General features: G+C 35.2%; 1 long non-coding RNA gene across 1 annotated transcript in view; it reads left to right on the forward strand.

Annotated features, from left to right (window-relative positions):
- Positions 1 to 8,238: 8,238 nt before the first annotated feature.
- The window catches only part of LOC113459343 (uncharacterized), a 131,940-nt gene continuing 120,362 nt past the window's right edge, over positions 8,239 to 19,816 (forward strand). Inside the window, exon 1 of the long non-coding RNA XR_003380493.2 lies at positions 8,239 to 8,706. This is a non-coding gene — a long non-coding RNA (uncharacterized LOC113459343). The remainder of the gene's footprint in view (positions 8,707 to 19,816) is intronic.

The following is a 19,816-nucleotide window of genomic DNA, read 5'->3' on the forward strand; positions in this document are numbered from 1 at the left end:
ATAAAGGAAAACTGAAAAGGATTTCTTTACCTCTTCTTTTTAAAATTCAACAGAAGGAAGGCAGACTGTTCAAGTGACCTATACATCCACTTTGCATTTCAAAAGATATTATGATCTTTAATGTCAGCAAATTTTGTGAATGAACAACAACCGTTATACCTTCAACACCTCATGTGGCACTTTGTTATACACTGCTTGTTTCAATTACATTGGAAATTATATTTTTTCTTCCCCTATAGCTCATACACAAGTATTAATATAGCACTATATAAAAGAAAGGTTGAAATTGTGTGCAATGGTAAATCACCAGGGCAACAGGGAGCTCTTCACAACCTTACAGTGTTGATTTTCCATTTCAGAAGCTCTAAAAAATATTACTTTTGCAGAAATAACCATCAAGCTGGGAGAAAAAAAGAAAACAGTATTTTCAAAAGCCAGTTAGAAGGTGTGAATCATACTATTGTTAAGACATTGCAGTTTTGTGTGCATGTCTGTTTATATTTACTCAGAATTTAACGTGGGATTTTCACTGTTAAAAGACTGAATGTCTTTAAATGAATTTTTTTGTAAGTTTTTGAAATAAAGGATTATTATTAATATCTTAACACATTGCTGTTGTGTCAGTACTGGAAGATTGTTTCCACTAAAACACTCCTTGCTAAGTGTCAAAATGTAAAACTTAAAACATTCATATCTTCTAAATGCTTTATCTCAAATATTTTGAACACTTTGGTCTAACTAATGCTACATTTGTTGCATATGATTTTTCAACTAGGCAATTTCTTTTTGGTTCTGAAATAAAAATTTTCCACATGATCATATTTCTATGAGAGCCTGTGAACATGTGAGATAATTTCTACCATGTCATAAATCTTCCCTTCACTTTCCAAGTCTTTGGATTTACCCAGTACATACATAAATACACTAACCAGAAGAAGAATGAATAGAATGTCGAGAATAAAGACTAGAACACACATTCCCTGAACAGGCATGAGATCAACACTTGTTTTGCATAGCTTAATTACCTCTATCTTTAATGAAAACCCTGCAGGTAGATAGGAAGAACAGAAGTCCTTGCAGACTGATTTTAATTAAGTTGTATTCTGTAATAGAGAAAGTGTATGGAAAGTTATGTCAGACACTGATAGGAATTATCTGAATGTAGCAGTGATTCATGTGGCTTTAGGTGAAGAGCAGAAACATTGAAATCTTAGTTCATTTAGGGGAAACTAAAATTCATTCATTTAAAAAAGTATGTATATCTGCATGCAATATATACAATAATATATTTTAGTAAGATTGCAAGAAGTAGAAGTCAAAGAACAAATAGTGATTGATGCAAAGCATTTATGATCCATATATTTTTATCCTAGAAGACTCATGGTCTATTTCTTTCCTCCAGCTCTTTGACAGAGTAACTGCAGAATTTCTCCTGAGTAGCTGCAGAATTTCTCCTGCTTCCATAGGAAGCATTTTGAAAAGCAAAATGGAGACACAATCTCTGATCATCTTACCTTAACTCTTCATGATTTTTTTTTTTAATTTTTATTCTGCATAGCATGGAAAGAATAATATGTGTTTCTCACTTTTTCCAGTATGGCTCTGCATCCAGCTATAAAGTGGTGAGCTTGTTTGGCCCAAGTCACACATCTTCCCTGATTTCATTTGATTCTGACTTGTAAGTGATTTCCATCACACCAGCATTCGTCTATTTCACACTTACATATTGTCAGATACATTTGCAACATCATTGCTGTGCTGCCTATACTCAACTAATATAAAGTAGTCTTGGATAAGATTGTGACATCGAACATGGAATACACTAGAGCTTTTGTGAAATCAAACATGGAATTCACTAGAGCTTTTCTAAATGAGAAGAATAGTTACTGAAAGTGCTGGAGAATGACAAGGGGAAAACCTTTATTAATGCAACTAATAGAAGTGACAAAACAAGAACATGGAATACTCTCAGAGGCTTTGTCATTTTAAAATCCCAAGCAAATATACACAGCAGGAGTCATCACCCTCTTAAAAACCTCCAACAGTGATAAACTAGTTTTTCTGAAAGATTTGGGACAAACTATGCTTGTCTAACACAAGGCCTTCAGGGAATCCCTTTGGCAGGAGTTCAAGGGCATCGCTTCTGAAGAGCTCCACAGACTTTAGAATAAAAAATTATCCACATACACCATGCTAAAAAAAGACCTGTAGGATATCAATCTAGCTAAAAGTCCAAGGACATGTTCCTGTAGAATTCCCCAGGGTGTCAGAGGGAAGAGTATTTCTGCACATCATTGCATATTCTTCATAATTACTGCAGGGATATTACCAGGAGAACTGCTGCAAGGAACAAAAAGCCTTTGGGTCACGTATATTACTCCCCTGATTATATCAATGTGACACACTCTTGCACAGACCATTGTGCTGCAGATTGTCTGAAGAAAAAATGAAGTGCTATGAAAATGAACATTTGGATATGTGGAATGATTTTCAGATGTACTATAATATGGATCTGGGGGAGCAGTTTGCATAATGAGTCTCAAAAGTAATGAATCCCATTGCTCTTTATGCAAGGGATCTTTAGAGCAAAGACTAGGTTATCTTGTACCACACAAAACACATACTTAAATGCAACATAAAGAATACATTATTTTAACCAAATGACAGATGGTGGTGGATCACCCTGGTAGTATGGATGCTCTGATCGTCCAGAGGGAAAACCTCAGCCTTCATCTTCTCAGGCGTAGAAAGTAATATTGATCGTCAGCTTTCAGATTGAAAATTGATTTCCAGCTGCTTCTTGCAGCATTCTAGATCTGCTTTTTCTTTATTTAAAATCACAAAGAACCAAGGACAATAGCTCTGTATCAGGATGAGCTCATTTTCTCTTGTAAGTGCTTCTTACTAAATCTGTCTGTCTGTAACTATTTATTACAGCGATTTGATGAGGTTTCCTCAGGGTGATAGAGATGGACGAGAATCTTGGTTCATGATCAGAAGGCTGAATTTATTGATATATGATATATAATATGTTATGACTATACTAAAGGGAATAAAGAGAGAAGTTGCAGAAGCTGCTAAGCTAAGAATAGGAAAGAATGAATAACAAAGTTATGTGTCCAGGGAATCTGTCCCCGAGCTTGCTCCTGTGATTGGCCCCCAATTGTAAACATGGAGCATGAGCCAATCACAGGGGCAACCTGCTACACTTCACAGCAGCCGATAACAATTGTTTACATTCTTCTTCTTCTGGAGCCTCAGCTTCCCAGAAGAGATAATCCTAAAAGAAAGAATTTTATGAAAAAATGTCTGTGACAACTATTGGCTCAAAGACACTGTCTGGAGCTGAGAAACTTTGAAGTCAGCACATATAAATTCACATACAGACAGGCTCTGGCCCAGGTGTGACACCCATCAGGAAGAGTACCTTTGGGACTGAGGAGGGATCACTGCCTAGAAGTATGGGACGCATTATGTGATACAGGGAGAAAGCACCTTGGGATAGCACAAGATTTACTGTGGGATGCCTAGAGAAAGAACTGAAGGTTAGGAAAGAGAGGGAACTTGTTGCTTTGTACAAGAACAAAAAAAGAAATGTGGAGCAATAAGGTGATAAAAGTGTTCATTCCATGTAAACCCATGGATGCTGTTTGTCTGGCAATGCTTGGCATGTCATCAGCAGAGTCTGCCCTGACTTATAAAATGCTATTTCTAACTCCTTTTGCAGTGGATGGACTCTCGTTCAATGTTGAGAGGAAAATGAAGAACAGGGTCAGTGTCAGCCCCTACAGTCAGTGCACACATCAGCAGACCATGGAGTCACAGTGCCAGGCACTGCAGACAGCAGCATGGACTAATGTGCCAACAGCTAGAGTGGGATCTTAGCGTGACAGAGACCCATGTGCCCATGCTGCCAGTCACTGGAGCAAGAGCAGCTGTGGAGGTGAGTGTGTGATCACTGGCAAATGTCAGCCCAGAATAGTCCGAGAGCAGATGAAGCTGCCTGGGAGCCCAGATTATGTCTCCTTTGGAACAGACTTTTAGCATCTCTGTGTTTGAGGATGCTACAAGACATCCCCCTTTTTTTCAGAAGGTGGTGTGAAGTTTGGTTAATATTTTATTTAGGTAACACCATTAAATCCCAGGATTTTTTTTTCCTTTGAATATGTGTTTCTTAGAGGCATCCAGAATGGCTTTGAAACCAATATACATAAACACAGGATAAAATTATTTGTCTAAGAGACAGTACAGACAAGGCTGGGATTTTTGACAAATCCTGAATAAGGAGCACAGTGTGACTGACATATATTGGAGACCTGTGCACTCTGATTCACAGTATTGAGGGCTAATTGAGAGCAGAGCAGTGACTATGAAATCCAGTGAGTGTGCTGGAGTTCATTGCTTTCTTGTAGTCAAGTGTTAACATAAGTTAAATTATCTGTAGTAAAATATGCTTTGTTCTTTCTTTGTGCTTGCTCAGAATGTGTTCATTCAAAAGGCATTATGTTCAACTATCAGATTTATCTGTGAGTCAGAGAGTTCCTTGTAACCTGACATTCATTTCCTAAAAAAAGAAATTGAAACCTAGAAATAATTAAAATATTTAGCATAATATTTCAAATTTAAAACTTAAATAACTTCTGTCTGACACATATGTTGAAAAATCTGAGCTTGCAATAGGAGCCTTCATACAGAATAATGTTTTTCTTCCCGGTTGCATCTGCTGGTACTTATCTATGATTTACACATAAAAATGTTATTCAAATTTTACACAGACAGAAAAAGAATTGAGCTACTAGACAGATTTAAAGCAGTGCTCAAAATAACCTTAATTTCTTAAAATCTAGTTTTCTTTTTTTCCTCATACTGGCAAACCACTGAGATCCAGTTGTTGTTAAGGGGTTTTCACCTGAAACAAGGTGGTTCGAACTGTTTTTAATATTTTTATTTGGAAACTCTTTATGTTGATATAGGCCACAAAATATGTACACTGTACACCACATACTGGATGATCCCAATCCATCTATGAAAAGTTTAATCAAGTCAAATTTCTCTGCAGACCCATGAATCTCTGTGATATTATGTAGTTTTTTACACTAGTTTTGTTTCCTTTCCAGCATGATGCCACCAAGGGAAAACATTGGGATCTATAGCATCCAAAATTTCTCCTTAAAAGGAGAATTCTAATTCTTTAGAAAGTTAGCTTTCTCACATTTCCAAAACTGCTGATGCCTAAATAATGACTTTATTTTAGTTTAGATCCTGTCAAGCCACAGAAATAGCAAGGGAGTACTTTTATGGATCTACATAATGAATACTTCAGTATAAAGAAACTTGCTTAGCAAATTTCCAACTATAAATAAAACTACTCTTTAAAAGACATCAAGCACAATTCTCCAGCAAAACTTTCCGTACAATATAGTAGTTGGTTTTCATTGACTCCTATCTTAATGAAATGTCTCTCTTAAAAGCATTACTACATCAGCATGAAGTTAAATGAGGAAAGTTAAAAGTAATTATTTATAAGTAAATATTTATAAAATGTGCCCTGTCGTTAAAACTTTTTGACTACAAAAGCTATCTATCTATCTATCTATCTATAAAAACAGGTCATATTGGCTGCATTTAATAGAACAGTGGTCATTTGAGATAATGTAGAACAGATATCTGAATATCCAATGAGGTGGAATATTGTTTTCAGATTAAAAAACACATAGTGCTTGCTTCTATCCAGATTGTCTTAGAGGAGAATTTAGTGGACAACTGAAATAAAGAGGCTGAGGCCGGTTCCCATGTTCTGTTGATTACTGTACATCTGACAGCTGATCAATACCTGAATAACTCCCTTCAGATGAAGAGCAAAGAGCATTTTTGATTTCTTATTTCCATTCCCTGCTATGAAGCCATTGTCATGCTTCATACCTTCATTCAGAGCTGGATATGGTCAAGACACATCACTTGAGTCAGTGGAGGTCCCTGAATAGGGATTATCTATATTATCTATATCTATATATTACAATATCTAGAAATTGTAATATCAAAGTCAGACTATGGTGTGACTGCTGTTTTGCAACCATCAGATCTGAAAATTTTGTAAGTGTAAAGTGAGAGGAAAATGAAAGTTGTTTTGGAGGCAACAGGAAGCGAAAGTTGCATTTCTGCTTCTGAAAAGTTCCTTGTATATATTTCCAATGTTCATTTTGTCATTTTTCTCTTTTGATCTGCACAAGACTAAGCTCATGGGGAAGATTTTTTTAAAGATTGCAAAAATACTGGGCCTTTTTGAATTAGAAGTAGATGACAAGTACTCTGTATCTCAAAGTGTCAATAACAAGAAAAATGAAGACCCATATTTCAATGATGATACTAGTTCATATGAAACCTTCAAAACGTGAGGCTGTGAAATGCAGTGTGAGCTGCTGGTTCTAGGCTGTTCATTCTTCAAAGTGTTAAGAATTATCTTTGAAAAACTTCATGTCAGTTCTCAAGTGATATGAAAGAGTAGATACATTTAGCTCACCTAGGAAGGTGGTTTCCAATTTTTTTACTGTTAATGCTTAAGTGCTGTATGGTTGTGCAAATATGAAAGCCTGGTCTGCCTCAGTTTCCCTTGGTTGAGAAGACATAGGAGCAAAAATATGGTTCCATTATTTTGCTGATTGCTTGCTTCACAGTTGTTATAGTAGGACCAAGTATGAAAATATCTCTTCTATGAGAAAATGCCTATTAATTCTCTAGTTATATAAGACTAAGGCTATGTCCTTACTCTCTTTACACAGAGGAGCCAAGAATTTAGGTTTTCAAAAGGCCAAATAATTTATGAACCCAGGATCATTATTTTCCTCCAAGATTCAGGCACATAAATCACTTTCAAAATGTTATGCTAAGTTATACTCTGGGCTTCTGAGATAAGAAAGGTAAGATGCATGGAGAAAAGTATTTGGCAAACGTAGTTTCAACCACCTAAAGGAACCAAAAGGAAACAGTAAGATGTTTTTCTGTGACTCAGAGGCATTAAATACTAGTCCTTCTAGGATTTGGATAATCTTTCTCCAACAAAACAGTGGTGGATGGCTTGGTGGTATCTCAAATTTTATGACAAGAAGGAGCTTACTAGTCACGCTTTGCACCATTATCATATATATTACATTCTGTAATGACATGCTGACATAAAAATATATGGATTGGGGGCTTTAGCAGTGCAATTATGATGAGCTATTGAGAAAAACAAAACAAGCAAATAAAATGCACACCTAGAATAAGGTGTATATGAGAAATACTGTAACTAATGAAGGATAAAATGTTAAAACTATCTGTTTCATGAGGTTTATTTTGCTTTAATAAAATAAGCTGATCCAGGGAGAGTGTGTGCCCTCTGAAGAAGAAATGGAAGTGCAACACTTGAATAATAAATGTTGGTTTCCTCAAGGAACGAGAATGACAAAAAAGGTAAAGATAATGTAGTGATCCATCCTAAACTAGGCTATACTGAAGTTTTATATCAACCTTTGACTGTGACTTTTGAAAACTTGAAAAATAGTAGGTATAGGACTGAGAATCATGCAGTTGCAATTCTTTCCTGAGGCTGTTCTTACAAGGCAGGTCTTACCAAGCTTAATATTATCCCTGCATTTGCCTCAGCAATGTCTGGAATTTGATCTGGATAATGATACGTCAAGTTTAAGCTGCATTGTCTTGCTGTATTCCTTTTTTAATATTTAACAATTATTTTACATAAGCTCAGAGCTTGAAATATGGAAAAAATATCTCATAAAACAAAAATTATATGTATTCATGTATTCATCAGGAACATGATCTAGGACCTAAGACTGGTTGTTTTTTGGTTTTGTTTTTTTTTTTAAATAAGGGATTTTAAATATTGAGCTACTTAAAACCACACCTTAAGCATATTCATTTATATTGTCTCTATTAGAAATATGAAATATTTCAAGCCTTCTTTCTCTTTAGGAACTATTTACATTTTTCCATCTTTAATGCTCTTTAAATAGATACAATTTGTTCAAGGGGAAAGAAAACAGCCAGAAGTCAGGATATATAGCTCTGCAGTGATTCACTATAGTTGTCTTCAGTTTTATTTTAGATGATGTGTCTTCATAAATTCAAAGAGTTAGCCTCTGAGTTCATCTTTCATTTCCCTGGAAACTGGAGCATTGTGGATGAGTACTTGGCTCTGACCCAGAGCTGAGTCATAAGCAGTTCCAGCATCACTGAGAGAGCCCAAGATCTCTCCTGAAGTCAGCAGCAGCACAAACTTAGTTCTGTGCATATTCTTCCCAAGTCACTTCTGACAGGATTGTTCTCATGTAGCCCAGGCACCTAAGTGATATGTCTAAATGAGAGCCTTCTTTACCTCTCTGTATCTTGAAATGAGTGCTAAAAGAAAAAAAAGCCAGGAGAGGAGGGATATCGTGCCTATATGTTTCAAACTGTGGGCTCCTGATTTCACATGTGTGCTGCCTTCATGCAGAGACGAAAGGCAGATTTACAAATGATGAAATGTAGATATGAATCCCTTTGTGACAGCAGGGCACTTGCTTAAGGACTAGGAAAGGCAACTGGGAGACTGAGTTCCTGGATATACAGTGGCACTCCACGCTGCTACTCCTTTGTGCAGTGCATTGTGCTCCCTCAGTGAAACAGAGAAACCTCTCTCCTAACACAGGCACTTTAGCAGGGCACAAACAGGTAAGTGTATGAAAAAATATGTTTGCATTTTACTTTCCACACCTGCAAAATCAAACCACTGTATTTATTCATAATATATTACTGAATAAATAATGTTTTCCAAAAAAAAACCACCTCTGCTGTTCATCCACATACTAACTGGAACTCAGTATAGCTACCAAACATATAAATAATGCTCTGAATTTATGATCTTGTCAGTGATGATCCAATAAGTTGGTTGTTTACCTGCAAAAGCAGGATGAAAGCTAAGAGATGGTGAGCACTAATCATGAATGTTATGTTAGATTCCCAGCTGCAGAATGCTATATATACCTGAAGCTTTATTTATCCTCAGCACTTAAAGTAAAAATAACCCTTTTCTTTTCTTTACTCTGATGTGATTTACATACGAACCAGTTTTTAAATATATTTATGTACAGAATTATTTCAATATTGCCAAAAGTGTATTTCGGTTGTCATAGTTATTGTGACTAAGCAGCTCACTTTTCATTACTAGGATGAGGGTTTTTAAATTGCATGCTCAATTTCAACAGCATTTGAAAAAGAAAATGTCCTTGTGAATTAAATTCACATTCAGTGATACATCTTGCTGCTCTTTTATTCAGAAGACCAGACCAGTCCTGTTTGTTTGTTTATTATCTACATAGTTTTGGAGCAAATTTGTTATGGGATGTCTGAAGTTCCTTAGAGAATCTCAAGGTAATCTCATCTCTAATGCTTTTATATAATAGCTGTTTAATCTTCTTCATGGAGAGGACAGAATGACCTTATTCTTTACTTTTTCTAATAAAACTTCTTATGGTTGAGAATTTCAATGAGGTTAAAAACTAATTTTGTCTTGCTGAAAAACAGAACATGGAAATGCCTCTGAGTTAGGAACAACCTTTATTTCCTAAATTTTAACTGAAAAAAAAAGGTTTTACTGATTAACCTCTTGCCATGATTATTTTCTGGCAATGGTTGGGTTATAATGCAGTAAAGTATAATTATGGTTTCTACTTAATTCATGGGTATTAAAAATAAAGATATGTATAATAAGTCTGCAATGTAGAAAAATATCCCAAAATCTATTTTCATCAAGTAAATAATTTTATTCCCTGAGTTTAACCATGTAGCATTTTGTCTGGTTTTTATTTTAAAATGACAGATACTGTCAACATTTCTATTAAATTTCTTTCTGTGAACAGATAAAAAAGGTCTATTTTGACAGCATTTCAAAAATACAGAATGATTTAAAGAAAAGTCCTTACAAACAGAAAAATATATTTAAGGTGATTCACTGCTGTCTTTTTTGACAGGAAAAGAAAAACAACTTTAGTTACAGCTTCAACTTTGGCAAAAGTAACATGAACACATAGATTAATCTATACAATGATTCAGAGGATGCCAGAATTTTAAACATCATGTTATTTATCTTAAATTATGGCATATTTAGATTAGAAGTACTTGTGTAACTTCATATTCAGTTGTCACTCTCCAAACGAACTGCTGTAGTAATCATTAGCCCAGTTCATTTCTTTGGAACTACAATTTAATTTAGTTACAATGAGTGTGCCTCCCAAAATGTAATTATCTCTGTGTGTGTGTGTTTGCACACATACCTGTTTGTGTGGGTGGAGGATACACACAGAAAGAGTGGACAGAAATAACAGGAATAAAAAATAACTTCTCTCTTCAGTAAAAGGCAGACATTTCTGCACAGTTTTGAAAATCCCGAATTTTGGAACAGTGCAGGAGGAAGAATCAAGTACTCTTTGCTTTTCCTGTTTAGTCTTTAATTCCAGCAAGATTTTATTTTTCCCTGATGAGATATATAAAACTGGAAGGAATATATTGCTATTTGGTAATTTACATTACACAGATAAATTATAAACTTACCCTACAATAAATAAATTATAAACTTACCCTAAAATATTTCATAGATCCCCACAATCAAACATATTCCTTAAAATATTATTTTACTTGATTTTACCACCTGCTTTAAAAATTGATACAAGAGGATTTTTAGAGGTTTTATTAAATTGTTTCCTATAACTACCTGATGGCACTTTTCTGTTTAATGTGTTCTTCACTGCACTGACAAAAAGAATAGATGGCAGATCTGTTTAGATTTATCAAAATCATAGATCTCTTTAGTCTGTGGTGGAAAAATATACACAGATATTCTGAGATCACTGATATTTCCAAATCCTGAATTAAGGATGACAATGTTATAACTAGAACAAAAATATGTGGAAAAATGACAGCTGGTAACACCCACCATTCTTTCAAAAGTACATAGGACTTCAGCTTAGAGAGAAATAAATTCTGAAAACCACTTTATCTCAAAGTGTCTCAGAAACACTGCGATGTTTTTTTTAATCACTATTAAGAGGCCATTGTGTTTGTGTGGACAAAATTAAACAGAATACTATTAATTCAATAATTAAACATAGTCAGCAACTGAATGTGTTTATACAACTATCCCCTTGATCTCATCAGTCTATAATCTGTCTTTTTTTTTTTTCTATCTTTTTTCTATCTTTTTTTTTTCCTAATCTGTGTGCCTTTGTGTGTGTGTATGGGTATGTGTGTTTGTAAATGGTCCCTGGTGGCATTTACAGTTCTTGAATTGGGGAGGAAAAACCCCTAAAACTTTTGGTCAAGACAATTAAACCTTGTTATGCAACTGCAGTTTTTAATTTAGTAAACAAAAAAACCTCTAAAAATTTTAGATAAAATCTTTGAAAGATTTTGGAGGATTTTGACACTCCCTTAGAGGATTTTACCACTACTAGACAATAAAAAGTAGATTTAAGTTAATTTGTAGTGGGGGTAAAAACACACATCATGAAGAAAACTTATGAAATATGGAAGTTTCCCAGTTTGAAAGTCATACTTTGACATCATATAATTTCTATTTATGCTACAGTGAATGAACTATCTTCAGATAATAATCAGACAGCTGTTTGTATTGATAAACATGGATAAAAGACCCTTTGCAGTTTATCTCCATATATGTTGTTTCTTAAAAATTTCTTTGACATTTGAATTTTTTCAGAATTGATTAAGCATATTAAACCACTGATAATGAGCCTTCACAAACACATGGTATTAAAATTGGATAAAAGGAATTTATCCCTTGACATGAATTAACTTTACTAGCTTGTGGAAATGAGTAGCAAGTGGAAAGTCTTATCTCTGCAGTTGTTCTAATTAGGCAGCAATATCTAACATCACAAGAATGTGAGATAATGGAAAAGACAAATAATTGAATTTGTTATTTTACTTGTTACACATGAATATTAACATGTTTGTTGACACATTTCAAAGTGATTATAAACAAAGTTTTCTGTAGTCATTTGGAATATATTAATAATATTGCAGCTCAACTAATCTCAGTAGTTGTTGTGTTTTCATAAAAAGTTTAAGATTATACTTAGGCAACAATAAATCCTTGGATTTTCAGTTTCATATGGTCAGTTCCCTTTTTCCTTGGGATTGTGGATAAACACAGAAAAACTAACAGAAAGGTCAGCAGCAATTTGTACATTCTCATCTTGAATTAAATTTATAGAATTCAAAACCATGCAAACAACATCATTATTTGGTGGAGGGAGTGCTGGAAACAGAATGGAGGCATTCTTGACTCGTTGACATTAATTAGGGTCACTTCATTCACTTCTATGAGCTGAAAATTAACCAGTGATTTGGTACCATAGCAGACATTTGCAGTCTTGATCAAGTGATTTTGACAGGGCTTTAGTAGGGTCTAACACATGCAGAAAGTTTTCATATATTTTCAAGGGTATAAGAGAGTTGTTTCATTGCCCTTTTCCTCCTCATTCTGATGAACCATGAGCCCATAAATGATTGCAAAAGGGATGTAAGGAAGATGAAATACAAGACAGGTGTTAAAGAAACATGCAGTATTAAGATCTTCCTGCATTTGCATTGCTATGTCTATTTAAAATATATATATATATATATATATATACACCCAATTTATCTTGGAAGTTTGTCACAAGTATGAAAGAAGCAAGCATGGCTATTATGTTTGTCTTCAAGTGTTTGTATGACACTAATCATTATATTTAATTATATATGTGGCTCACTATGAGGTTACCTGGAGCAAGAAAAAGAGGTCTATATAAAAATCATCTCTGTGACATCCAGCTAAATAACAATCTTGCAAGATGTTTCTTTCATTTCATGGTGTTTTACTCAAAACTGTGCGGAGAAATACCATCAGAATCAATGAGATTTAAGTCTTTAATGTTTTCACTTCATGGAGCTGAAACTGCTTTTCTGATTCTTAAACTGGTAGTAATAGTTAATGCAACAAGATACTCTATTTGCAGAGGATTGGTTTTATTATTTTTCTTTCTTTTTTTGTGTTTCATCTTAAACCATCACTGCCTCCTCTGAACTTTAATCCTGGTATTTCATCTTTCATTTTAAAGTCTCAGATATAGAAAAACTTTCTCCGATAAAAGTTAGAGATTGAAGTCAGGAACTGTCTAGAGTTTCATGATTTCTTTATCTGCTGCCTAAGGACATGTATTGTACAGCATGCAGCCTGCTGAGAAAGTAAATGCTTAATTGAATAAATGCCACTGGATATTAAAATAATCTTTATTAACTGTGATGTCAATGGACTTAAGGGGAAAAAAACATCATAAACCTGTCTGTTGGTCTTTCAAACTGAGTTTGCTAAATTCATGAATGCCAAGAAACAGGAATTAGCTTCAAGATGTCTATTCAATCTTGTGTTCCTATGTCTTCAAAATAAACAATGGAGGATGTGCTCGATCCTGCTGTCTGTATCATTAATGCAGATACTAAAGAGCATTGGTCCCAATACAGACTGCTGAGGGACATCACCAGTCACCAGTCTCTGTCTGGGCATTGAGTCATTGGCCTCTACCCTCTGCATGCAAACACCCATTTAACTCCTTATCCATCAAACAGTTCATCCATCAAACCCATCACTCTCCAATGTAGAGAGAAGGATGTTGTTGAGGACTCTGTCAAAGGCGCTACAGAAGCTGATTAGCTGTCAGCTAGGACTCTTACCTTGTTCACTGAGTTGAACTCTTACCTTGTTCACTGATGTAGCCACTCCCACACAGGCCACTAGATTGGTCAGGCAGGACTTTGGTGAAGCCTAAGCACTTCCCTGTCCTACGTGTGCCTTAGCAGAGCTGCTAAGATCTGTTCCATGATCTCAGGCACAGAGATGAGGCTGAAAGGTCAGTACTTCCCAGGGTCCTTCTTCATACCCTTTTCAAAGATGGGTACAATGTCTGCCTTTTTCTAATTACCTGAGACTTTATCTGACATGACTTTTCAAATATGGTGATGAATGTGTTGGGAGCTGCATCAGCCAGTTCTCCCAGGGCTCTGGAATGCATGGCATCCGGTCCCACAGACTTATGTATGTTCAGGTTCCTCAGGTAGCCATGAACATGATTTTCTATAATCTCTGAACACCTGTATTTTATTTTATTTTATTCTTTCAGCTGAATGTCTAGGTCTTTTTGAGGCAGTATGCTATGTTAACAGATCAGTATCAGTGGTACCAGGAACTAGAGCAAGTGTAGGTGTGTGAATGAATGTGTGAACACTAGCAAAGATCAGTGTGGTCTTGCCCGCAAGCAGATCATGAATCTTATCTCTTACAGTTTGTTCCTCCAGTCCCCCTCTTGTGATCCGTCCACTCAAGGGATGTGGGAAGAGAGACTGCTGGTGAAACTGAGGCAAAAGATGCCGCGTATCCCGCCTTTCTACTCCTTAGCTCTTATGGTTGCCAGTTGTGCTCAACAGGAGCATATGCTGTCATTTGTGCTCCTCTTCTGCCTCATACACCTGTAGAAGCCCTTCTTGTCACCCTTTGTACATTCTCATGTTGAATTATATTTACAGAACACAAAGTCATGCAAACATAATCATTATTTGAATGAATATAACTTGTCAAGTTCTATTTCAGCCATGCTTTGGCTTTCCTGACCCCATCCCTACACAATGAGGGCTGAGTCTTCACAGCAAGCCCTTCATCTCCTCTTCCTCTCCTGCCCCTTCTGAACAGCTTGTGGTCATCAATAGCCACACTCCAGCTCTGTATTTCACGCCACCAAGTTTCAGTGATGGCAACTAAGTTGGAGCCTTGTCACATTTTCCAGCAGCATTATGGCTTCCATCTCTTCCCGTTAGTTGCCCATGCCATGGTGCAGTTGATTACAGATACGAGCTGTCTCAGAAAGAAATAAGCTCTATGTAAACACATTTCAAAGTGAGAAAAAACATCAATTATGAGGCATTTTTTCATATGGAAGGCGTGACACAAATTTTTAGTCAGAACTTTGTACAGTCAAGATTATTAATAGAGGCATCATGCTGCATGTTTGAGCAGAGTCCTCCATTCTCACCATCTCCAGTGTAATAATGCCTAGCAGAACTGACCCATGGATTTTTCTCAGAGTGCTCTAGATACATACCTCATCCTTTTGGTGAGATAAATTTTCTTCTACTTGGCTCTATTGTCTGTTTGTTCTCAGCAAATTCATTAAAAAACTAAACAAAACAGTTTACTATTCTCAGTAAAAGAATTGGGGGGGGGAAACTCCATTGGCATGACATATAAAGGCAGGACTTAGAAGTTTTACAGGAGATAATCTATTTTGTGTAAGACTAGGAGGAATCACATTTCAATGGTAATGGTAGAAGACAGTACAGGAGATGTAAATAAATGGATAAGTGCATTTTCCTGATGCACATTACAGCACTTTTGAAGCACAGGCTGGAAGCCCTTAACTCACAAATTTGATATTCATCTTGCATGAACTTGTATTCGGATTTTACACGTGCATGTACAATTATATTTTTCTTATTTGTGTGAAAGATTGACAAAATTCAGATAGAATAAGTAGCAACAAGACTGACTGTAAATAACACATATTCTTACAGTCCATGTAGCATTTCTAGTTCATTTGAATCCTATGTAGCGTCATTTATATATAGGAAATGCAGATCCATCCACCCATCCCAATTGTTTCCACATCAGTGCAGGGAAAAATTGTCTGGAGACTGAAAGTTTGGAAGTTTTTGACTCTATTTTTTTTTTCTTTCACCTGTAGAGAAGAAATAGATGTTAGAGCACTTGATATCTTGAAGAGACCTCCTTTATGTAGAGCAAATGGGTAATTTCTTCTGTATGTGGGCATTAACAAAAGCCAATGCAAAACAAGGGAAACTCAGTCCTAAGCATAACATGAAGCTTCCTTGTGGAGATGATGGTAGAATAGCTATGTTATATTATCAAATATTGTTTTTTCTGAGTCTCAATTATCGTCCATGTTTTCCTGGGTTGTTTCCAGGCCATGTACAGATCTACTCAATACTGAGATAAAAGTCTTCTACTCTTTGGACTAGGTGTCTAAGTATCTCTGTTTATGAATTTTAATCTTCAGTTTCAGGAAGGTGTTAGGATGATATTTAGTTACTTGATATGACATTTTCTCTGCATAGCATAAATCCCAAAATTTTATTTTCTGCCCAGGCTATGATAGTGGGAATTTAAAGTGACTCTTATTATTATGGGATTGTAGTATTATCATGCACATAACTTAAAGATGACTAAATGTCAAGTTCTGTCATACATCAAAATAGACTAGAGTGTCAGGACCCTGACTTTTTTGCTTTTTCTTCTAGCACCCATGCTGCTACAACATTCAAGATTCATGATTCGGTATTAGCATGAGCTTATTCCTAATCCATAGACATTGTTATTAGTTGGCTTTCCAATGTCCTTACTACTAAGTCAACCATTTTGGATCATATATGTTATATATTTATGTAATCTACAGGCCTAGAGGTTAGAATGTATTTTCCATTTATGTTCATCCATGACCTGAAGTTGCACTTTGTATCTCAAAATACATGGCGTCCGAGTCTTAACCAGAATTTAAATTATTCGGGTGTTGTAATGACTTCCTGTACAGATCATCTCTCTGTGAATACATTGCAAGTCATATACCAATGAGACCTTTTCAGTCTTTAGATCAATGTCTTCATAATTTCATTACTTTCACATGAGGAGATCTATTACTCAGAACCTTATGGTATCCTCTGTGTTCTTTGGCCCAGATTTCATCTCATATGGCTAAATTTATGACAGTATGTAAATTGCATATTTTTTGCTTCTTTTTTTGTTATTTTGTTTAGTTGTTTTGGTTTTTTTTTAATTGGGGGTTGTTTTCATCACTCAAATACTGAGTGTACTAAGAGAGAGACCTGTTTCAAACATGTTATATTAAAAGCTATAATTAAGAAGCATATAGAGTTAAATTTGATATTTTATTATCTCCATAGAGTTAAATGCCTCCTTTAAAAATGAAAGAAACCAAACAAACCCCAATCATTCTATATGTAGTATATAATGTAAAATATAGAACATTTTATGTAGCTGTGTCCATTAGTCCTTGTCTACAACAGTATCAACAGTATCAACGTTGATCAGAACCTTCCCTGGTATTAGATGGATATGAAGGTTCTCTGTGTTTTTCCTTCTGCATTTAGAGTTCATGCAGGCTTGGAGTGCAGCTGACCTTGAAGTGGTTTCTTCCCATGGTCTTTTGCACTGCTTAAGGTGTAAGCAGTCCAGGACCTACTACTACTAAGTGCAGGCATCATCTATTATCTCTCACAGGAGTGGTAACCATTTGTCTCATTGTTAGATGCTACGGGTCTTGGTCTTTCAGTCCTTCCCATAATTGCTCCATAATGCTCTGTCCAGTAAAATCTCCAGGCTGCCCTCCAAAAGAGAATGAAGAGCACTACCTGTGTCTGCCAAACAATAGGCATTTACTACAGGGCAAATCATAGCTACTTTGCCTTCAATGATGTGAAATATTTTTCAGCTCAGTTTCATGGCCTGGGGTAGATACATTTGCTCGAATGACTTTCCTTAATTGGTTTGGTTGCATGTCAGCAAGCTGGCATGTAATGATATGAACTAAAGACCCTGCTGGCATATATTACTGAATGCAAATTCAGATGTTCTATTCTTCTATAAACTTCACAGTTTAATTGTAGTCACAGCCCTGTATCCAACAAAGAAATTCACAAGACTATTATTCCTGCGTGCTGCCAGAATGAAACTGTAGTGCCCTGTGTAGTAAAGGAGCATCCTTACCTCTATGCATTGACAAAATCATGGCAGAATTTCAGTTTTAGGCTTTCACAGCTACCAAGTTTAAGTCAATTAACTTTACTTGCTACCATCACATTCAACTGACTTTTGAAAAGACAGCTAGAGAGACATTTTCTGTGATTTTAGTCTTGTATGTAGATTATATTAACCAAATGGGAGCAAAGTTCCTTCAAGTCACTGAAAACATTTAAGAGTACACGTCTTTAAATACTTTTTTTCTCTGAGAATTGCTGAAGAAATCTTCACTGAAGCTGAAACTGCAAAAGATGTGGGACTTTCCTCTATCTCCACTGCCCTACCAAAGGCATTTAGGCTTTGCTTCCAAAGCAATGCCATGCAAATATCCATGTTTAACACACACTCTCCTTACATCCAACAGTGGCCTAGCTGGGATGGCAGAACCAGTAAATCCACTTCACCCCTTCAAAGTGTGCAGGAAGTGCTGAATGGTCATAGGCTTACATTTCTGCATTAACCTACAATATCTAGAGTGCTACACTGCTTCCTGTATCTATGTTATCCCCATGTGATACAGAAGGTAAAAGCTTTTGAAGTTTCCACCATGAGCTGGCCTCTAATTCTTAATCCACATTTCTAAATATATTTCGTTTTCTTAATTTTGGTGTCTTGATTTCTTTTCCATTGTTAGGAAGGGCTGATTCACCATGCCATATGAGAACTATATTTGCTTTATTTTTAAGAGTTATCACCACAAGCATAAGGATGGTTAGAATATGTAGAATAATTATTCTTTTTAATAGCCATGATGCATTACAAATTAGGAAATGATTATTTGCACACAAAGGAAACCCAAAGAAAATTAAATAATGAGTATTATTAAAATATTAATATAGGTAATATTATTATGGTTTTGTCACTATGGGAATGGGTACAAAAAAGCTAGAAAAATAACAGAAACCTTATTAATGAACAAAGCCAAGTCAGCAATGATTCTAGGATGAAGACAGAGTGTTCTTAGATTCAAAATAGTTTAAAGTACTTTTAGCTTCAGAATATTTTCTTGCAATGAAGTGATGTTCAAACAAATACAAACATAACAATAAACACAAAACCAGAAAGTTGAGGCATGCTACAGACATAAAAAATTAGCCCTTTGCATATTTACAACTCATAGATCAACAGCACTTTGAAGCAATACAAAACAGTTTAATAGAAATGAGAATTGTGTCAGAGACATAAAAGAAAACTTTATTAAACTAATATTAATCTGAAGTGTTCTGTTATTTAAAGAAAAATAAACAAAAAAACAGAAAAAAACAAAACCAAAGGAAACTCCAACAAACTGAAACCAAACTAAAGCAAACCAAACAAACAAAAAAGAATCCCTAAAAACTAGCAACCTGGTAATGCAAAACTACTTTCAATACTTGGAAATTTCAAAATTCAAAATATTACTTTGCCTCTTCAATTAGAACACAAAGAGACACAAGATTCTATAACATCAAAGATTTAAAACACAAGATTAAACACAAAGATTAAAACACAAAATTTTATAACATCAAATGGAACTGTAACTGAACAATGAGAAGCACAATTTTTGTCAACTTGTCATATTGGAAAAAGAAAACCAAATTAATTTATTCCTAGCCATTTTTTTATTATTTTATTTAAGTCAAACAACTTCTGAATCAAAGATATTATCAATCAGATGAAAGCTTATATAGAGTGCAGACTTTAAATATACAGTAGTCTATTTTTTGTCTCAAATATTATTAAATAAATAATTGAGTTAATTATCTTTACCCAAACTCTACAGTTACAGTAGGTTATAGGTTTACTCACTAGCAGACTGCTCAGATGCTTGAAACTGATTTATTTATCTAGCCAAGTGCAGAAGGGCCATACATAATTCAATTCATACAACTTTAAACTTCAGATCAGTAGAACTGCTGTTTTTCT

This window comes from Zonotrichia albicollis, chromosome 2 (genome assembly GCF_047830755.1).
Source record: "Zonotrichia albicollis isolate bZonAlb1 chromosome 2, bZonAlb1.hap1, whole genome shotgun sequence".
NCBI classification, from domain to species: Eukaryota; Metazoa; Chordata; class Aves; order Passeriformes; family Passerellidae; genus Zonotrichia; species Zonotrichia albicollis.